This window comes from Macrotis lagotis, chromosome 3 (assembly GCF_037893015.1).
Source record: "Macrotis lagotis isolate mMagLag1 chromosome 3, bilby.v1.9.chrom.fasta, whole genome shotgun sequence".
Taxonomy (NCBI): Eukaryota; Metazoa; Chordata; class Mammalia; order Peramelemorphia; family Peramelidae; genus Macrotis; species Macrotis lagotis.
Window position 1 is genome coordinate 33,891,366 of NC_133660.1, and position 19,411 is coordinate 33,910,776.

The following is a 19,411-nucleotide window of genomic DNA, read 5'->3' on the forward strand; positions in this document are numbered from 1 at the left end:
AATCCCTAGTGGAGTTCAAAAGAGTCAGATGTGATTGAAATGACTGAACCAAAGAATCTGGAACACCAACAGTCAATGAATTGTTGGTTGGTGAACAAATGGAATGTTGTTGCCAATGTTGCTGTTGATAGGCACATTTACTGTTTGTGAGGGTTTGGTTTTGTTATAGATCAATTAATTTAGAACATTTCTGAAAGTGTCCAACATACTTTGGTTTTTGGTCACTCTTTGATTTCTGCTGCTATTGCCTCTACAACTGTTCCTTTTATTCACTTCTCTGCTTCTTCAGTGCCCAAAAAAGGGAAAAGATCTTGTAAGGCCAAAGGAAACAGGGACAGAAATAGGTAGTGACTCCCTCGGGGGAAGAGCTTAGGAGGTCTAAGTTCAGGCCAAGTGAAGGGGAATGAGGCCCTTCTCCACCTCCAGTCCTCTAGGGTGTCTTCCTTTTTCTCATAGGCCCAAAGTACTGAAGCTACTCATGGACCTTGTTCTACTCTGGGAATCTGACCTGCTCCATTTCTGACCTGGGTTGGTTCCCCGCCATAAGGGAGTCAACAAGGCTTGCCATATAAATGCCAAACTTACTGGGAATAACAGACTTAAGGGCTCAAGAAATCTGCTGTCTCTCAGCCTCTCAGATAGCTGGAATTATAGTTGTGAGTCACCATGCCCAGGCTCAAGAAAGGGTTTTGGCAATAGTGTAAGACTCAGATGCCTCATTTATCCTATATAGAGTTTGCTTTGCATGGATTTGTTGAATTTTGCCTCTCCCATTAAATTGTGAATTCCTTGAAAGTAAGATCTCCCTCTTTTTTAACCTCTTTTTTTTGCATCCCTGGTGTTTATCATAGTCACAATTAACAAATATTTATTAATTGATTGTATCAAATTGAGTCACTTGTCCACAGAGGACAGAGACTGTTAGAAAAGTGTCCTCCAGTGATTTGAATAATTTTATAATAAATAGTACTTATAGATCTGATCATTAAACATAATATAGAGGGCCTCAATTTATTGGCTTCAATAATAGGGTACCTTAGCCTCATACTGATTTATTGTAGATATTCCTGGGACAGAATTTTATTCACAGATCTTCATGTGTCCAGTTATCAGAAGTGAGAGAAATTGATTTAAATCTCTATAGTTCTTATTTTTTAGTGAAAAAGCATCTGTATCTGTCAGAATTTTCTCAAATCTGTCCCACACCAATTTTGTATATATTGGATCTGTTGGATTCAGTATTTAAATAGTTAAAAATGACTGTTTATTATTTTTATGTTGTTGTAGTAGTAGCAAGATATTGGAATTTATCTGGTGGAATCAGTAAATGTATCTCAGATTAAATTGTGTTTTCCTCACCTAGAAAAATAAAAGTATCCTTCCTATCCAATTTTTTTCCTTATTACCAGTCTTGAACCAATTGAGTTCAGAACAGGTAGTTCCCAGGTATTTTTTTAAAAAATTTTTAGCTTCAGTATGAATCATGTTTTCCATGTATGAAATGAGATTATATATTTACAGAATCGTAAATGATTTACTCTTTCCAGAATGGAAATAAATATATCATTCCTGAAAGCCACACCTGTGAAATCTTGTCCTTTAACAACAAAAACCCATGGACCAGATCTTAGCCTAAAGCCAATGACAGTTACACCTAGGTGCTGTTATCAGTATTTGAGAAATAAAGGGGCATTGGTGACACCTGGAAATTCAGTGGAGCAAGGAGTTTTTCCTTTTCCCTATCTCATTTAAATTGTATTAGTGATCCTGTCTAGGACTAAGCTTATTATGGGTCAAAGTGACATAGGAGCTACGCTCTACTTTCTTTTCTCAAAATTGAAACTTCAACATTCTTGCTCCAATCACCCAAGATTTCTTGAACCCTCTTTTCTTTACTTTTGGCTGTTAGTCCATCAGTCAACAAACAGCATTCAAGTTTTTACTGAGCTAAGCCAAAAGGAAGCAAGTAAATAAACAAAAACAGTTCATACTTTCAAGGACCTCACAGCATAATTAGGGAAATAAATGTACATTATGGAAACAAATATGTACAAACAAGCTACATTGGAAATGACCAATAGAAAATGGAGATTATAACGAAGAGGGATCATGAAAGGTCTCTTGCAAATAGGGAGGGAAGGTTAGCTGAAATGTAAAGGACGTCAGGAGAAGATGGAGGAAGTGATGAGAAGTGAGAGCATTTCAGGCCCCAGGGAAAATGCCCAGTGTCATGAGGGATAGAAAGTAGACCAGAGAAAGGAAAGGAAGGAATGGAGGGGAGGAAGGGAGGAAGGAAGGAAGGAAGGAAGGAAGGAAGGAAGGAAGGAAGGAAGGGAGGGAGGGAGGGAGGGAGGAAGGGAGGAGGGAGGGAAGGAAGGGAGGGAAGAAAGAGAGAAAGAGAGAGAGAGAGAGAGAGAGAGAGAGAGAGAGAGAGAGAGAGAGAAAGGAAGGGAGAAAGGGAGAAAGGGAGGAAATGAGGGAGAAGAGAAGAAGGAAGAAAATAGAGACAGAGTGGGGGGAAGAAGGGAAGGAAAGAAGGAAGGAAGAAAGGAAGAAAGAAAGAAAGAGAAAGAAAGAAAGAAAGAAAGAGTGGAAGGAAGAATGGAAGGAAGATAGGAAGGAAAGGAGGGGAGGGAGTAAGGAATAAAAAAGGAAAGAACAGAGGGAAAGAAGGAACAAGAAAGAAAGAAAGGGACGAAAGAAGGAAAGAGAAAGAAAAGAAGGAAAGAAAAAGAAGGAAGAAAGAAGGAAGTGAAGAAAGAGGGAAGAAGAAAGAAAGAAAAAAGGAAGGAAGAAAAGAAAGCAAGGAAGAAAGAAAAAGGAAGGAAGGAAGAAAAAAGGAGCAAAAAGAAGGAAAAAGAAAGAGGAAGGAAGGAAAAAGAAAGAGAGGAAGGAAGAAAAAAGGAAGGAAGGAAAAAGAAAGGAAGAGAAAATCAGAAAGGAAGGAAGGGAAAAGACAGAAAGGAAGGAAGGAAGAAAAAGACAGAAAGGAAATAAGGAAGAAGAAAGGAAGGAAGAAAGAAAAAAGAAAGGAAGGAAGAAACAAAAAAAGAAAAGGAAAGGAATGAAAGAAGGAAGAAAGTAAGAGAGAAAGAAAGAAAAAAGGATAGAAGGAGGGTAGGAAAGAAGGAAGGAAAAGAAGAGTGAAAGAAAAAGAAGAAAGAAAAGAGAAAGACAAAGAAAAGAAAGGCAATGAGAGAAATGAGAGAGGAAAGCAGGAAAAAAGAAAAGGAGAAAAAGAGAGTATCTGGCCCCCACACAGTAAGTGCTATATAAATGCTTATTCCTTTCTCTCCCTTTCTCTTTATTAATAGATACGACAACCTAAAATGAGTATTATATGACTTGTTGTATACCCCAGAAAAAGTAAGATAACTTTATTTAAAAAATCAGTCTGTGTTTTGTGCTGAAAAGCATCTTTGTTTATTGCTAATTTCAATTATTTTTCAGTTTTCAAATGTAATTTTTTTTACAGAAGCTATTTCTTAGAATTGGAAAGCAATATTTTAAATGAAATACTTGCATTAACAATCACCCAGGTGTGTGTGTGTGTGTGTGTGTGTGTGTGTGTGTGTGTGTGTGTGTGTGTATTCTCCATATTTAGAAAGTTACTATTCAAATAAGGCATTTTTTCAAATAGACATATAAGCATTATGTATATGATGGAGACTGAATTCTCAAAGTTAAAAAATTAGCTTCTGAAATTGATAGAGTATTTAAACCATTCCATAGCATGTAAATATATAAATGGCTCTCGATATTTTCTAGTTCCCTGATTGATAATAAACATAGCATTTGGATTTTAAACTTTAAAGTTAATTATGACTAAATTAGTTATGACACTTTGAGATACACATTTATATATTTGGATGTGGGTTTATCTAAGTGATTTCCTTTTATATCATAATGAAAGCAAAGATACTTGAACCTTATCCATCCCCTCCCACAATTTCATAGCACATTATTTGACTTTTTTTTCTGAATTAAAACAACATTGTAATTGTACAGCAGACATTTAGAAAAACTTTGGTTCCTATCTGTCAAGATTCTGTGACTGCACCTAGATATAATTCCTTCAAGAATGTTCTTCATTTCATGATCTGAAAATGTGAACTATGACAAATCTGTGTTAACTCATATAATCTATTTAAAACATTGAATTTCTTTCTCTGTAATTTTCTATGCAAAGGTTTACAATTGTCTTTTTAAACCTATTTGTTTGTGTCACTGACTTTATTTAAAATGTACAATGGAAAACAAAGGAATTAGAAAAAGAGAAAAAAACAAGAAAATTGAGTTGAAAGGTTTGAAAAGATTTTCTTTGAAATTAATGATTTTAAAATATAATTAATCTTATTGTGTAATATCTCTAAATGTAAATGAAGTCAAAATTTGATAGTGTCAAGGTTACCTTAAAAGATACTTGCCTTCAATTAATTGGAATCCACTATGTGAAATAAAATATTTTGACTGCAAATTTCATTAATTTCTAGATAAGGAGAAAGGTGTTCTTTTGGATGAATTAGCAAACCCATTAACTAAAGAGAAGTATGTTAGCAAACCTCATCTGGAGTCCTGAGAAGTCATAACATTGTTATACTTTTCTGAGAGACTAGTACTTAAAACATTAAAACATCAAGCAGTTGGTGGAACTATAGAACAGTCATTGCCCTTCACCTCAGCTCTGCACAGACAAACTCTCTTATGGTCCAAGTTTTCTAATAAGCAAGGTTCATCTTCTTCTTTGAAATCATCTTTTTCTTTCAGAAGTTTCAGCTTGAGTCATCTGAAACCAAAGAACATAAGGAACTCCTGTGGTGACCAATCTAGAAAACAAAAACAGCAAAACAAACCAAAACAAACCAAAACAAAACCATTAAGTAATAGTTGGTGTTTGGACCTAGGTTCAGGGGAAAAAAATAAAACAGAAGAGGCAGTCTGAAGCCCAGGCTAAGGCTTATTTCTGTCACATATATTAAAATCCAGCACCTCAAAGTAAAGGACTTCTAAGCCACAAGTTCAAGAGACCTCAAGGTGAGAAAGTCAAAAGAAAATTTAGTAGCCTGAGGTCTATCCATCCAATAAAACTGGGGGGTGGGGGTGGGATAAGGATGACCATTATTAGTTCTAGCGTTTATGAGAGTCCAAGATCTAACTATAGCAACAAGACAAGAAAGAAGTATATGCAAAGAGGAAAAATGACTGCTTCTTGTAGATGCTCAATTACTTAGAAAAGCAAAAGAATTAACCAAAATTAATTCAAATAAGGTATCAAATGCTGAGTGAAGAGTACACATTGTAAACATTAGCAGCAACATTGTGTGATCATCAGCTATGATTTTCAACAAAAGTGATCAAAGAATTTCAAGACATGTGATGGAAAATGCCATCCACCTCCAGAGGAAGGATGGAGTCTGAATGCAGACCAAAGCATATGATTTCTACTTTTTTTTTAAATTGGTTTTTTGTCTTTTTTCTTTCTCATATTTTTCCCTTTTGTTCTGATTCTTCTTTCATAGAAATATGTTTAACATGATTGAACATGTATAACCTATATCAAATTACTTGCTGTCTTGGAGAGAGAGAGGCAAGAGGAAAGGGAGGAAGGGAGAAAAATGTGGTACTCAAAATCTTACAAAAAATTGAATACTGAAAACCAGGTTTACATGGAATTGGTAAAAAATAAAAAATAAAATTATCAAAATTGCAAAATATAAAACGAACTCATGTAAATCATCAGCATCCCTGTATATTGCCAACAAAATGCAAAAACAAGGGGTGGCTAGGTGGCATAGTGGATAAAGCACCGGCCCTGGAGTCTCAGGAGTACCTGGGTTCAAATCTGGTCTCAGACACTTAATAATTACCTAGCTGTGTGCTGGGCAAGCCACTTAACCCCATTTGCCTTGTAAAAAAAATGCAAAAAACAAGAGCTAGAAAGAGAAATTCCATTCAAAATACCTTCAAAAAGTGTAAATTTGGGGAAGTGAATCTACCATGACACATTTCAGGAACTGTGTGAATTAATTATAAAACAATCTTTTCAGAAATAAAGACAGACTTAAATACTTGGAGAAATGTTAATTACTCATGGGGAGGCTAAGCCAAGGTCACCAACATTGCCTGAAAGACCTCACTGACAGCCTTATTTGGGCTCTAAACAAAAGTTTCTTGTTTCCCCTCAAAGCTCAAATCATGAAGAAGTAATAGATAGCTCATATTATTCATGTGTACTTTAATATAAATATATTTGTCAGGTATGTTTGCAGATCCTTATCTAAAACAAACTTTAACAAGGAGATGAAGTATATGAAGAGTTACTTTGGACTTTCTGAGGTCAGAGAAGGTAGGGGGCCACCCAGGGAGAAAATGGGATGTTGAATACAAACTTTGCAACTTCACAACTTTCCCCAGGCAAACTCTTCCTGCCTGGACTGGATGAATAAGGCTTAGTTTCTTTTCCAAAGATCATTTCCTTAGCCAGTGGCCATGCTTATCATTATTCATTAGCCAAAGGTCCATAGAAGTCAGTAGATTGTGTAAATGTGTTTATCCCCAAATATAGAAGGGAGATCATTCATTTATACAGAAGTTTCAGTCTTTCTAGTAGAGTACTGTGATAAAGGCCTATAGGAATTTTTATTTCAAAGAAAATATATACAGCCCAAATGTCAGAGGCTAGCTGAAATGGGCTCTAATGAGAATAGTTGCTAAGTTCTTGGGAGGAAGGGATGTAGGCATGCCATCAATGCTCTAGGAAATGGCTGAGAGGAAACAGGCAAACTCCTCCAGGCCAGACTGTTCTAGGACAGAATTCTTTATTTTTGCTCTTACAAATGTTTTTATTCATCTTGGATGGAACTTATCCAGTAGAAAGAAAGGAGGGGTGGAGAGTCGGGAAATGGTGGGCAGAGGTTGGGTAAGGATAAGTTTAGATATAGACTAGGTAGTATGAAAAGTTTTCCCATGGAATAAATTATAGGGAACTAAAATATTTTTGAGAAGAGTGGTTAGATCCATTGCAGATTAGATAGAGATATGAGAGCAAAAGAGTGAGAGAGAAACAGAGAGACAGACAGAGAGAGACAGAGATAGAGACAGAGAGAGAGACTCTTACAAACTAATCTCTTTCACATCAAATGCCATCTTTATGATGGAAAATCATCCTGTTTGGTCTCTTTCCAGGGCCGTAACTAGGGATAGTTGAGCCTTGGATGAATGCAGATGGCTTTGTGGTTTGTAGCAGCAAAATAGAGTATTTATTGTGGGCTATGAAGGATGTCCTTTTGCCCAGAGAGTCTACCTGAAGTCCCAAAGAGTTTTGAAAGGGGAAAATTGCCTAGGGTGAGGGTTACCATGGGAATGGGACCCTAAGAATGGCTTCCCGGGAACCAGTTGTATGGTGAATGTAGGGCCTGAAAGCTTTTTCCACTTGGGAGGGATCTTCCTAGCAGAGAAGTATCCCAGCTTTACCTTATGTTTTATGTTTTTAAATATGTAGGAATCTAGGTGGAGCAGTTGATAGATCACTGGGACTATAGGTGTCAATAAGGCCTGAGGTAAAATCTAGCCATAGACACCATTAACTAGGACATTGGGCAAATCATTTAACTTCTTTCTTCCTCAGTTTCCTCAACTGTACAAGAGAATCCATATCCCAGAATTGTTTTAAGGATTAAATGATAGACCATCATTCAAACCTTAAAGCACTAGGTAAATGCTAATGAATTCATGTTGCCTTACTTGATCAAAAGCAAATGGCATGAGGGCAGGAATTATTTCATTTTGGGTTTTATATTCCTATCACCTGTTATATTAATTTATAAGTTGATATTAGTGCCATGGCTCTGCCTTTTTCAATTGCCAAAGGATTTCAGACATGCATTTTCTACTAATCTCTCTTTGATGAGGAAAACCAAATGAACCCCACTTTTCTTCCCCCAAGACATTGTTGACCTCTTCCCTCACTTCTGTGATTGGTTTGCTTCTTTCTCTTTTCCTCCTGATACAGACTGGTATGAACTTTGCTTTAGTATTTTTAGATGAAACAAACAAAGATTATGGATAGAAATCTAGTTACTCCATTTAACTTTTGGCTGCCTTTTCTTTCTCTTTTCCCCCTAATTTTTGTTACCTGAGCTCCTGCACATTATTCCTGGTCATAATGAAACAATAACAATTATGGTCCTTGAAGAAAATATAAATATTTTCTCAGGGAAGCAATATGGCAGTAGGGAAAGTTTACAGATGTAGAGTTGGATGGGAACTAAGAGGCCATCTGTTCAACTTCTTCATTTTACAGATGGGATGACTGAGGGTTAAGTAGATTAGAAGTAAAGAGACCCAAGATGCTAGTCTTTAGTTTTGCTTATTTATAGGAATTTGTTCAGGTCAACTTTCTTTGACTCTCAACTTCTCAATAACTAGAGGACCTCTATGCTCTTTCCCATTTTTTTGCCTCTCTCGCTCTCTCTCTCTCTCTTCTCTCTCTCTCTCTCTCTCTCTCTCTCTCTCTCTCTTTTCCCTCCTTTTCCCTCCCTCTCTTACACACACACACACACACACACACACACACACACACACACACACACACATGATCATTCTCATCCCTCTTGATGAAAAGATAGGAGCCCATGATATTAGTTCACCAAATAACTGGAATTCTTTTCAGTAATACAGGAAAGAAATCCTTGATATTTGTAGTCAGTTGCCTTTAAAAATGTTATTGCTTACATGAATATGTGATGGAATGGAAAAAAAATGTTAGGTATGACAAGTATGAATGATAGCAGTACAAAAATGCCTTCAGGCATATGAATATATACATGAGGATAGAAATATGCTTGGGGAGTTATTACCAAGGCCATGGGATCACTGAAACAATATCTTTGTCACCCTTTCTTGGCCTCAATCACCTCACTAAGCTCTCCCCACTCCCTACATAGCCAGCAGGATTGGGGGATTTGGGGTTATAAGTTATACATCAGCAAAACAAACTCTCCCTTGCTTGACATAAGCCAATTGTCAGGAAAGCACTGAGCAGTTTAATCTTCTCAAGGGATTATCCTTAGGACCAATGAAACTTTTTCAAATGTCCGTGGGAATTTCATGATCCTTTTATCCATTGGAAATGACCTATTGTATATTTCATAGTGAAAGGATAAAATTATATGGAAAATTATTATGACATCATGGAATTAGAGAGTCAAGAACTATATTAGAAATCATTTAGCCCAATCCCTTCATTTTACAGATGAAAACTACAACTGGAAATAAGTTCCCAAGGAGACAGAACTATCTAAGCCTTTAGTCAGTGCTCACTTCATTATGTCCCTCTGTCACCATTTTATTTATTTATTTAATTGTTTAGCTATATTTTCTATTCTTTTTTTCTATTGATATTTTGTTCTTTTTTTCCAATGACATGTTCTGAAAGGCTTTCAAAATTCATCCACTTGTATATTTATAAGTTACACAATTTTCTCCTATGTTCCCTTCCTGCCTCCTTCCCCTCAGTGGTAAAGTCTAGTAAATATTGTACATACACATTTATGTTAAACATGTTTACATATTAGTCATTTTGTATATGAGTATTAGGACTAAGGGGAAGAAAAGAAAACCAGGGCATAGGAAGGAAAAAAACATAAGAGAAATTTTTAGAAAGTGAACATAAGTGTTCATTCAGATTCTTTGATTTTTGTGTGTTTTTCCCCTCTGGATGTGGAAGGCATTAACAGGTCTCCCAGGATCATCCTAGACCTCTGAACTGCTGAGAGGAGCAGCTGATCCATCATAGCTGATCAGTTCACAATGTTGTTGTTAATGTGGACAATGTTCTCTTGGTTCTGTTCAATAAAGAGATCACTAAGTCTGAAGGGATGGGGAGAAAATAATCATTTGAGTGTTGATATTGAAGTCATAATACGATCTTCATTAACAGCCTTCGCCTTATGTTTCATTCCTTCTCATTATTTATTTTCTTCAGTGTTTTATTTCTTAGTTCTCAGGCTTAGTGTCCAGAATGAAGAAGAGAATAGATTATACTTTTTCTCTGTGGAAGTCACGATGGGTGTGATCTGTTCAATTGTTGCCACTATACTATAGGGAAAATGATGGAAAAATTGAATCATATAAAGAAGAGATAACCAAGAGAAAAGGAAATACTATGAAATGACAGAAAAAAAGTAGATAAAGAATCATACAGAGGGATAAAAGAAAATCTACTTTCAATTCTCTCATTTTGCAATGAGACTGAGGGGGATATAATGCCTTGGCCAAAGGCACACAGGTAGTAATGTAACAAACCCTAATCCCTCTCTCCTGCAAAGAAGTGGAGGGAAGTGCTTTCTCATATTTCTTCTTTGTGTACAAGTTTGGTCATTATAAATTCATAACATTTTAGTTTAAATTCCTCTTTTTCTTTTTGTTCTTTGCATTTATGTTATTGTAGTGATTGTGTATATATTCTTTTCCTGGTTATGTTTATTTCACACTGCATCATTCCACATCTTCTTATGATTCTCTGTATTATTTATGTTTAATATTTAAAATAGTGTGGTGGGTGATTCCATTAGATATATGCTCCACAATTTGTTTAACCATTTCCAGGTTGATTGGCATTTATCTTGTAGCCAAGTCTCTGCTATTATAGTAAATGCTAGTATGAATATTTTAGTGTATAAGACACTTTTCTTTTTATCATTCACTTTCCACTTGGCAGTAGAAGCTCTGGCTGAAAAGGTATAGGAACTTTTTAAAAAGAATAATTCCAGACTGCCTTCCAAAAAATGAGACTAATTTATTAGTTTCACCAAAAGAATATTAATATTTCCTCAACCTCTTCAATCCACACTATCCATGAGGTCAAAGTTCCTGAGGCTGAGTTTGTCTCCCCAAAAAGAGTTGACCTGGAGGTGTCTGGACTTCACTTTTATCCCTGGAGTCCAAATTTTACTGAGATCTTTTCAAATAGTCTTAAGAGGAGCAGTATTGAATCCTGACTCATGTTTATTTCTACTTTTCTACCATCACTCTGCAGCAATACTCTATCTGAATTAAAAAAAAAAACCCAACACACAGCTAAATCCAAAATAAGTACAAGGGGCAAGAAAAAAAATAGGAGCCTACCTACTAAGATATACTCTATTAGTATAGATAAAATAATAACTGTGCTTTAAAGAACAAATTAAATAGATTGAAGCATATTTTGTACTCATCCCAGTATAATAAAAATTATAGTACTATCAAAGTTGATTTACAACTTTATGGTTGTCTTGAGAGCTAGAGTCTAGTCTGCAGCCCTCAAAGCCCATTCTTGAGGCTTGATACCCATTTTAGGCTTTATTCTTTGGTAATATGGATTACATTGTAGTCAAAAATGAATATTTAACTCTATATGCAACCCTTGACAAATTTTGTTGAGCAATTCAACATTTCCTGCACTACAACAGTATTCCAACAAAATCATATCCTATCTGAGAGAATATCTGTGAAGACCTTATCCCTCCCTCACACATACATTCACACACAAGCCTGTTTTCTGCATTCCTTCAATTCTTGGATACACTGACTTTATTTATACAAGAAATTTTTATTGAAAATAATCAAAATTCTCCATTTTACACTTCTACACTTCTCACTTTATAGTCCAAAGTCTCTTTCCATTTCATCTTTTCCCCCAGTTTCTTTGAAATTAGAAACTTTTGTTCTTACAACTGAAATTTTTCTTTATAATTCAGTAAAGTAATTTTATAGAAATTTAATTGGGATGTATTGAATAAATAAATTAGATAAAATTGTCATTTTTTAATTATATCGACTCTACCTACCCATGAACAATAAATGTTGCTTCAATTACTTAAATCTGACCTTATTTGTGTAAAGGTGTTTTTTGTTTATGTTCATGTGGTTCCTGTATCTGTTTTGACAGGTATTCTCGCACGTGTTTTATACTGACTAGTTATGTTAAATAGTCTAAATCAATATTGAACCAGTTGGTCACATGTAGTATATTTTCACTATTTTTTCTTTTACTTAAATCTTTTTTGGCTTTAACTTTGTCTGAGATCATGGTGTTTACCTTTGTTTTTTTTTTAACATGGTAAATTCTACTCCAGTCTTTTATTTTATCTTTGTATGTATCTCACTTTTATTATATTTCCTGGAAGCTACACATCATTGAATTCAAATTTTTAATCTGATATTTCTTTCTGTTTTGTGGGTAAATTAATTTCATTCACATTCTAAGTTATAATTACTTGTGTATTTCCCACCTTCCTAGTTTCCCCTACTATTCTGCTTACCCTATTTACTCAACACTACCTCACTCCTCTAATTTACTTCTCCCCATTGCCTTGCTTTCCTGTTTCTTAACCTATCACACTAAGTCCTTCCTTTGTGCTTTCCCTCCAACCCATGCCCTCACACTTTTTTTTCTAATTTTAGAAGATTTTTATACCCTTCTAGATATGTTGTTCCCTCTTTAACAGTGCTGATGAGAGGTTCCAGCACTAATTGCCCCCCAAATTCTTTCATTTGCTTCTTTAATTTTTTTTAGAATCACCTCATCATACCAACTCAACCCAAGCCTTTTCAAAATACTCCCAGAATGATGAAAATCATGAGTGCTGATAACATTTTCATATATAAGAGGAAAACAATTTGATCTTACTGAATCTCTTATAATTGCTCTTTAATGTTTAGTATATATATGCATATGTATCTATATATATAGATATATATGTATCTATATATATGTATCTATCTATCTATATATATCTATATCTATGTCATCTATATCTATCTATATACATATATATATATATATATATATATATATATATATATATATATATATATATATATACACATGTCCTGGATCTTCCTTGTCAAATTTTCCATTAAATTCTACTGTTTTATCATAAATATCTGAAATTTTTTCAGGTTGTTAAATTTCCACTTTTTTCCATTTAGAATTATATTTAATTTTGCTGGATATTCTCTCTTGATCATAACCTCATCTTTTTTGCTCTATGAAAAACACTAGTGGTTAGATCTTGTATAACCTTACTGTAGTTACAAGATACTAATTTTTTTCAGATTCCCTGCAATATTTTCTTAGCCTTGAAGTTTTGAAACTTGGTTATAATTTAAAAGCTTCTCCTCAGAACTCTTTCAGGTGATAATAGATGATTTTTTTTCCTTTTTGGCTTCGATTTATTGGTCTAGAAGTTCAGGGCAATTTTCTTAAAAAGTTCTTGGAAAATTATATCAAAATTCTTTTTTTTAAATTGTAACTTTCAAGCAGTCTAATTATTCTCATATTGTCTCTCCTTGATCTAATCTTCAGAACAGTTGTTTCTTAGTTGAGAAATTCTCTTTTTTTAATCATTCTTTTGATTTTTGTTTTCTTATTTCTTGGTGTCTTATAATGTCATTAGATTTCCCTTCCCAATTCTAGTTTTCAAGGAATTATTTTCTTGCTTGAGTCTTTGATTCTCTGTTTTCAATTAGATGACTTTCTTTTCAGAATTTTCTTGATTTGCTTAGATTGCTCAGTTTTTTTCTAATTTTTTCTCAGGCTTTCTTATTTGATTTTCAAAGTCATTTTTTTTAAGTTCTCAAAAGATACCTTTTGGAACTTGGAAACATTGAAAAAGGAAATTTTTTTTAACTTCTCTAATTTCTCTGAATATGAATCCTGAAATATCCCCATAGTGGCTATCTATGATTGAGTTCTTTCTCCTTTATTTACTCATTTTTATTTTACTTTTAGTAACTATTATTATGATGAACTTTTAATCTGGGGTATGGGAAATGATACCTTAAGCCTCCTGTCCCAGGGCAGTCCTCTGTCCCTCTAGACCATGGCCAGGGTTTTAAGTCGTGCTGTCCCACTCTTGGTCCCTGGTGGCTACAAACTACAACTGTCCTTTCTTCCTGGGGATTCTGATCAAATGCAACTACCCATAGGCAGCAGATCCGTCATTTCTTTGCCATCATACTCACCAGATGTGTGGTAGTTCCTTCTCCACAGCTGCGGACCAGGACCATGTCAGATCATTACAGCTCTTAGTGTCTTTCAATAGCAGAAAGTCTTTCTCTCTTCTACTTAATTGTCATTTGTCCACACTGTCCATGAGGTGAAAGTTCCTGAGGCTGAGACTGTCTCCCCAAAAAGAATTGACCTGGAGGTGTTTGAACTTCACCAAGTACCTTTACCCCTGGAGGTCCAATTTTTTACCGAGGTATTCTCAAATAATCTTAAGAGGACCAGTACTTAATCCTGACTGATTTGTTTCTCCTTTTCTACCATCACTCTGAAGCAATATTCTATCTGAATTTAAAAAAAAAATCAACACACAACTAAATCCAAAATAAGTACAAAAGGCAGAAAAAAATACATAGGAGCCTACCTATTAAGAGATACTCGATCAGTATAGATAAAATAATAACACCGTGCTTTAAAGAACAAATTAAATAAATTGAGGCATATTTTGTACTCATACAGTATAATAAAAATTATAGTATTATCAAAATTGATTTACAACTTCATGGTTGTCTCAAGAGTCTAGTCTACAGCCCTCAAAGCTCATTCTTGAGATTTGATACCCATTAATACCCTTTATCCCTTGGTAAAATGGATTACTTTGTAGTCAAAAATAAATATTTAACTCTATATGCAACCCTTGACAAATTTTTTTGTTGAGCACTGTGCACCAGAAGAGCTAAATGGTTGCATATCCAGGAGCCAGAAAAAATAAAAAATAGAATTCATTTAGAGTAAGCAAAAATCTAGAATATCAATGGAGTTAATGAGAAAAGACTGAAATGGAAGGGGTGAAAGCATTTCCAGACTTTAAAATACAGTATAAGGCTGTAATCACCAAAGCTATTTGACACTGGTAAAAAAAATAGAGAAATGAATAATTGGAATATTCTAGACAAGAAAGAATTGCAAGCAACCAAGTAACTCAATAACCTAATGTCCCAAAAGCCTGTGTATTTAAATTACCTCATTAAATCTCCCTATTTTATAAGAATTTTCTGAAAAAATGGAGAACAATTTGGCAGATATTAAATTTCAACTATTATCTTATACCATTTGCTACAATAAACTTAAAATAGTTACACTGCCTAAATTGAATACTCATTACAACTGGTTAGAGAGAGAACTTAAAAAAAAATAAAAAAGAATGGGATAGGGATAATTGCAAAAGATAAATTAAATAGCATAGTTTCCTCATGGTATCTTTAGGATTTTCTAAGGAAACCATAATGTCATTAACAAATAGGGATAGTTTTCTAGACTTCTGCCTTTAATTTCTTTCTCTTGTTTTATTTTTACCACTAAAATTTCTGAAATGATAACAACAGGGAAAGATGGGTATAATTTCTAAAATTAATGAGTAAGTTTCTCTTTTCTTCTTGTGTATATCACTAGTTTCTGGCTTTAAATATTTACTGAAAATATACTACATGTGACCAATTGGTTCAATATTGCTTTAGACCATTTAACATAACTAGTCAGTATAAAATACCTGTGAGAATACCTGTCAAAACAGATACAGGAACCACATGAACATAAACAAAAAACACCTTTCCACAAATAAGGTCAGATTTAAGTAGTGTGCCTGAGCTGGAGAGCGGTCAAAGATTTTTTTGTGGATGGAGTTATATAATGAGGTGTTTGGGGATTTTTTTCTTTTAAACATGATTAGTTTTGAGCCATCCCTGCAATTCTATTATAAATCCAACTTGAAATTTTTTTTTTAGGTTTTTGAAAGGCAAATGGAGTTAAGTGGCTTGCCCAAGGCCACACAGGTAATTATTAAGTGTCTGAGGCTGGATTTGAACTCAGGTACTCCTGACTCCAGGGCCTTTTCTCTATCCACTGTGCCACCTAGCCACCCCCCCAAGTTGAAAATTTTTTAAAATTTAAAATTGCTATTCACTAGTGATATTAGTACACAGTTATCTTTCTTTATTCTATCCTTTCCTGGTTTAGATCTACATTAAAAAAATGAGAATCACTGATTTTTTTTTTACATTATCTTCATCTACTATCCTATTATAGGGGAAAAGATAGTTTAAAAAAATTTGTCTTAGATACAAAAGAATAAACACTTACTTTACATCTTTGTCATCCTTAAGAAATATTGCTGTGATATGGAAGTAGCTCCTAATGTATAATAGAAAACATGAGTTAAATAAATCCACTGTTAGATTGCAAATAGAATATAATCAACTAATTATCCAGGAATGAGCTTGACTTGAACTGATTGATGGACTTCAGCTCTGACACTTATACCAATATACAGTTATATAGGTCTGGATGTATATTTCCCTACAAAAATCTTGAGCTGCTTATTAGACAACTTGTACCAGATGTTTCATAGAAATAGTAAACTGGTATCCAAAAATGAACTCATTATTTTCCCCCAAATCACCCATTCATCTTAATTTCCCTATTACAGTGATTAGCACCACTTTTCTCCCAGTTACCTAGGCTCAAAAATCTGGGTTTCATCCTTTATTATGAGAGAAATAATTATTAACAACCAATTAATATATTGTGGTATCCTGGATTTTTTTTCCTGTTTTTTTTCATTCAAAGCTTAACCTTTAAAGGACAGTTTTGACTCTATCCAAAGGATTCATCCCACCCAGACTATCTTATCTAGGTAGAATTCTTATTAACCCCACCCATTGTTCTACTCAGGTAAGACTAGGTAGAGAATAAACCCCTTTGTCTAGATTATCCTAAAATAGGTGTCTTCTGATTGTGGAGATGAAATCTCTTGGTCCAAGAGTGACATGATCAAAGTCTCCTTTGATCTCCAGTCCTCATTAGAATAGGTCCACCTTTCATTATAATATTCATCCTTCCCTTAATCTTTAGACAAAGTTGATTTCTACCTGTTGCTAATACCCCACTCTTCCAAGAGCACATAAGGGCCATTGACTTCCTTTATTAATTATTTTATTAATTTAATTTTTAAATTAATTTATTAATTATTAATTATTCACTAGTCATAAATGAAATGATTGTTAATTGTGTCTCTTGGACTTTTCATGTCAGGATTTCACCCTCCCCCCCATCTAGACATTTGCCAAATCCTATCATTTCTAACTTTGTTATGTCTCTCAAGTACTCCTCCTTTTCTCCTCTTACATTGTCATCACCCTCTGTATAGGCCTTCATTTCCTTATGCCTGGATTCTGATGATAGCTTTCAAGTTGGTCTCCCTGCCTCCCTTCTGTCCATCCTCCTTTCTCATTCCCAAAGCTCAGGTCTGATCATGTCTTCCCCACCCCCCTTTCTAATGATTCCTTATTATCCCCAGGATCAAATGTAAAATCTCTTCTTTGCCTTGACCTTTTAAAGGCTTTTATAATCTACCCTTCCCTGCCTTTCCAGTATCCTCTTCATAAACTATAACATTGAGTGACATTGGCTTCATTTTTAATGTTTCTCACACATAACATTTCATCTTTTGACTCTTCACATTCAGTGGATGCTCCTCATACTTGGAATGTCCTGCCCCTTCATCTCTGTCTCCTGTCTTCTCTTGATTCTGACAAGGCCAAGCTTCTCCAAAATGACTTCTACTACCTCCTCAATTTTAGTAACTTTCCTCTGATATTATCTCCATTTTTATACCATGTCTTCGAGGATATAATTGTTTTCTCATCATCTCCCCATTAGATAGATTATGATATTTTTGAGAGCAGGGACTTGCTTAATTTTTTTTGTACTTTCTTTGTTATCTCAGTGCCTACATAATATTTGGTACTTATGAACAACTTAGTAAATTCTTGTTGGGTCAATCTAAAATCTTCAAGTGTTTCTTTATAACCTTAAAGTGAAGGTGAGACTAATTTCTTGAAAGTTATTCTAGTACACCACATGCATTGGCAGCTTCTATTAAGTTAAAAAAGGCTTTTAATATGTGCCTGATACCAGACAGTGTATTTCTTGTTCAAAGACCGACATATTTCTGTTTGGAGACACTCGCTGTTATGTGGTTGACCACTAGATGATGGATATCTTTGGCCACAGCAATTCTTCAAAGTCCACTAAGACTTGGAAAAGTTCACCATCTGTGTTGGCAAGGCGGAAAGGGTGGGTCTTTGAAATATACTTATATGGAGATATGTAAGTAAGAGGAGATGCTAGAGATTTTCACTGAATAACATTTTATTTGATGATGTCTCCTCTAACTTTAGAATGAAATTCTTCCATTATCAAATCAAGATTGTTGAAAAGAACTAATGTGATAACAGACAGATGGGACAAAGTCTTTAAAATTTCCTTTTTCTCCTTTTCTCCCCTTTTGTGAACCAATCCATTTCCTTTTGATCTCCACAGCCCCACCCTTATATTTAAAAGGCTTAACCCTTCAATGTGACATCTGACTTATTGAATTAAGAGATGTGACCAAAAACAACTTTCCATTTGACTACAAGCCTATTTTGATGTGTTTCTGCTATTTCAAAAAATTAATCAGCTTAAGAAATAACTAACCATATGCTTGAGCTTATAGCACCTCCATCTCCCACTTCCTACTTCCTTTGAAGTTTACTAAGGCGGATTTTGGACTTGGGAAGTTGAGGGAACTAGCCAGAGACTGCTGGTATTGATAGGCAGAGGTAGAAGGTAGAAGAATGCCAAGGCAGTCAGGACTCTTTGTTGTTCTCTTGGCTCAGTTATCTATTCCCTGTTTATTTACTTGATATTAATTTCCTGATTCTCCTCTTCCATAGGTGAAGATTTATAAGAGAAACAAGCTGACCATATCCTCTTGGCTACTAGTCAAAAAGCACCACATTGAAGCTTTCATGTGGTCATTATAAAAACTGAAACTGGAGGTTAAAAAAGATTAAGGGATTTGACAATGGTTGGACAGCTAGTACATGCCAGAGGCAAGATTCAGACCCATGTCTGCTGATCACTGGACCACATAAACTTCCTACACTAGGGTTTTGGCTACCATTATTCAGTCCTTTGGAACAAAAAGAAGCCAACTCCATGAAAGAAAACTTGACTCCAAGGTTCATTAGAAGAATAAAGTGACAGTAAAACCTTCCTCAGATGAGATAATCATTAAGAGGAAGAAAGGTGGGAGGGAAGGAATAGAAGAAGGAGCAAATGGAGGGAGTAGGTCTAGAAAGATAGCTATACTTTCAACAAAATTCAAGACTCTTTTGATGTCTTACTCTAAAAATGAGAGTTTTTGAAAAATGAATGATAAGGTGGGGTATAGGGTGTAATCTAGCATGTGATCTTTTTTTTAAAGGTTTTTGCAAGGCAAACGGGGTTAAGTGGCTTGCCCAAGGCCACACGGCTAGGTAATTATTAAGTGTCTGAGACCGGATTTGAACCCAGGTACTCCTGACTCCAAGGCCTGTG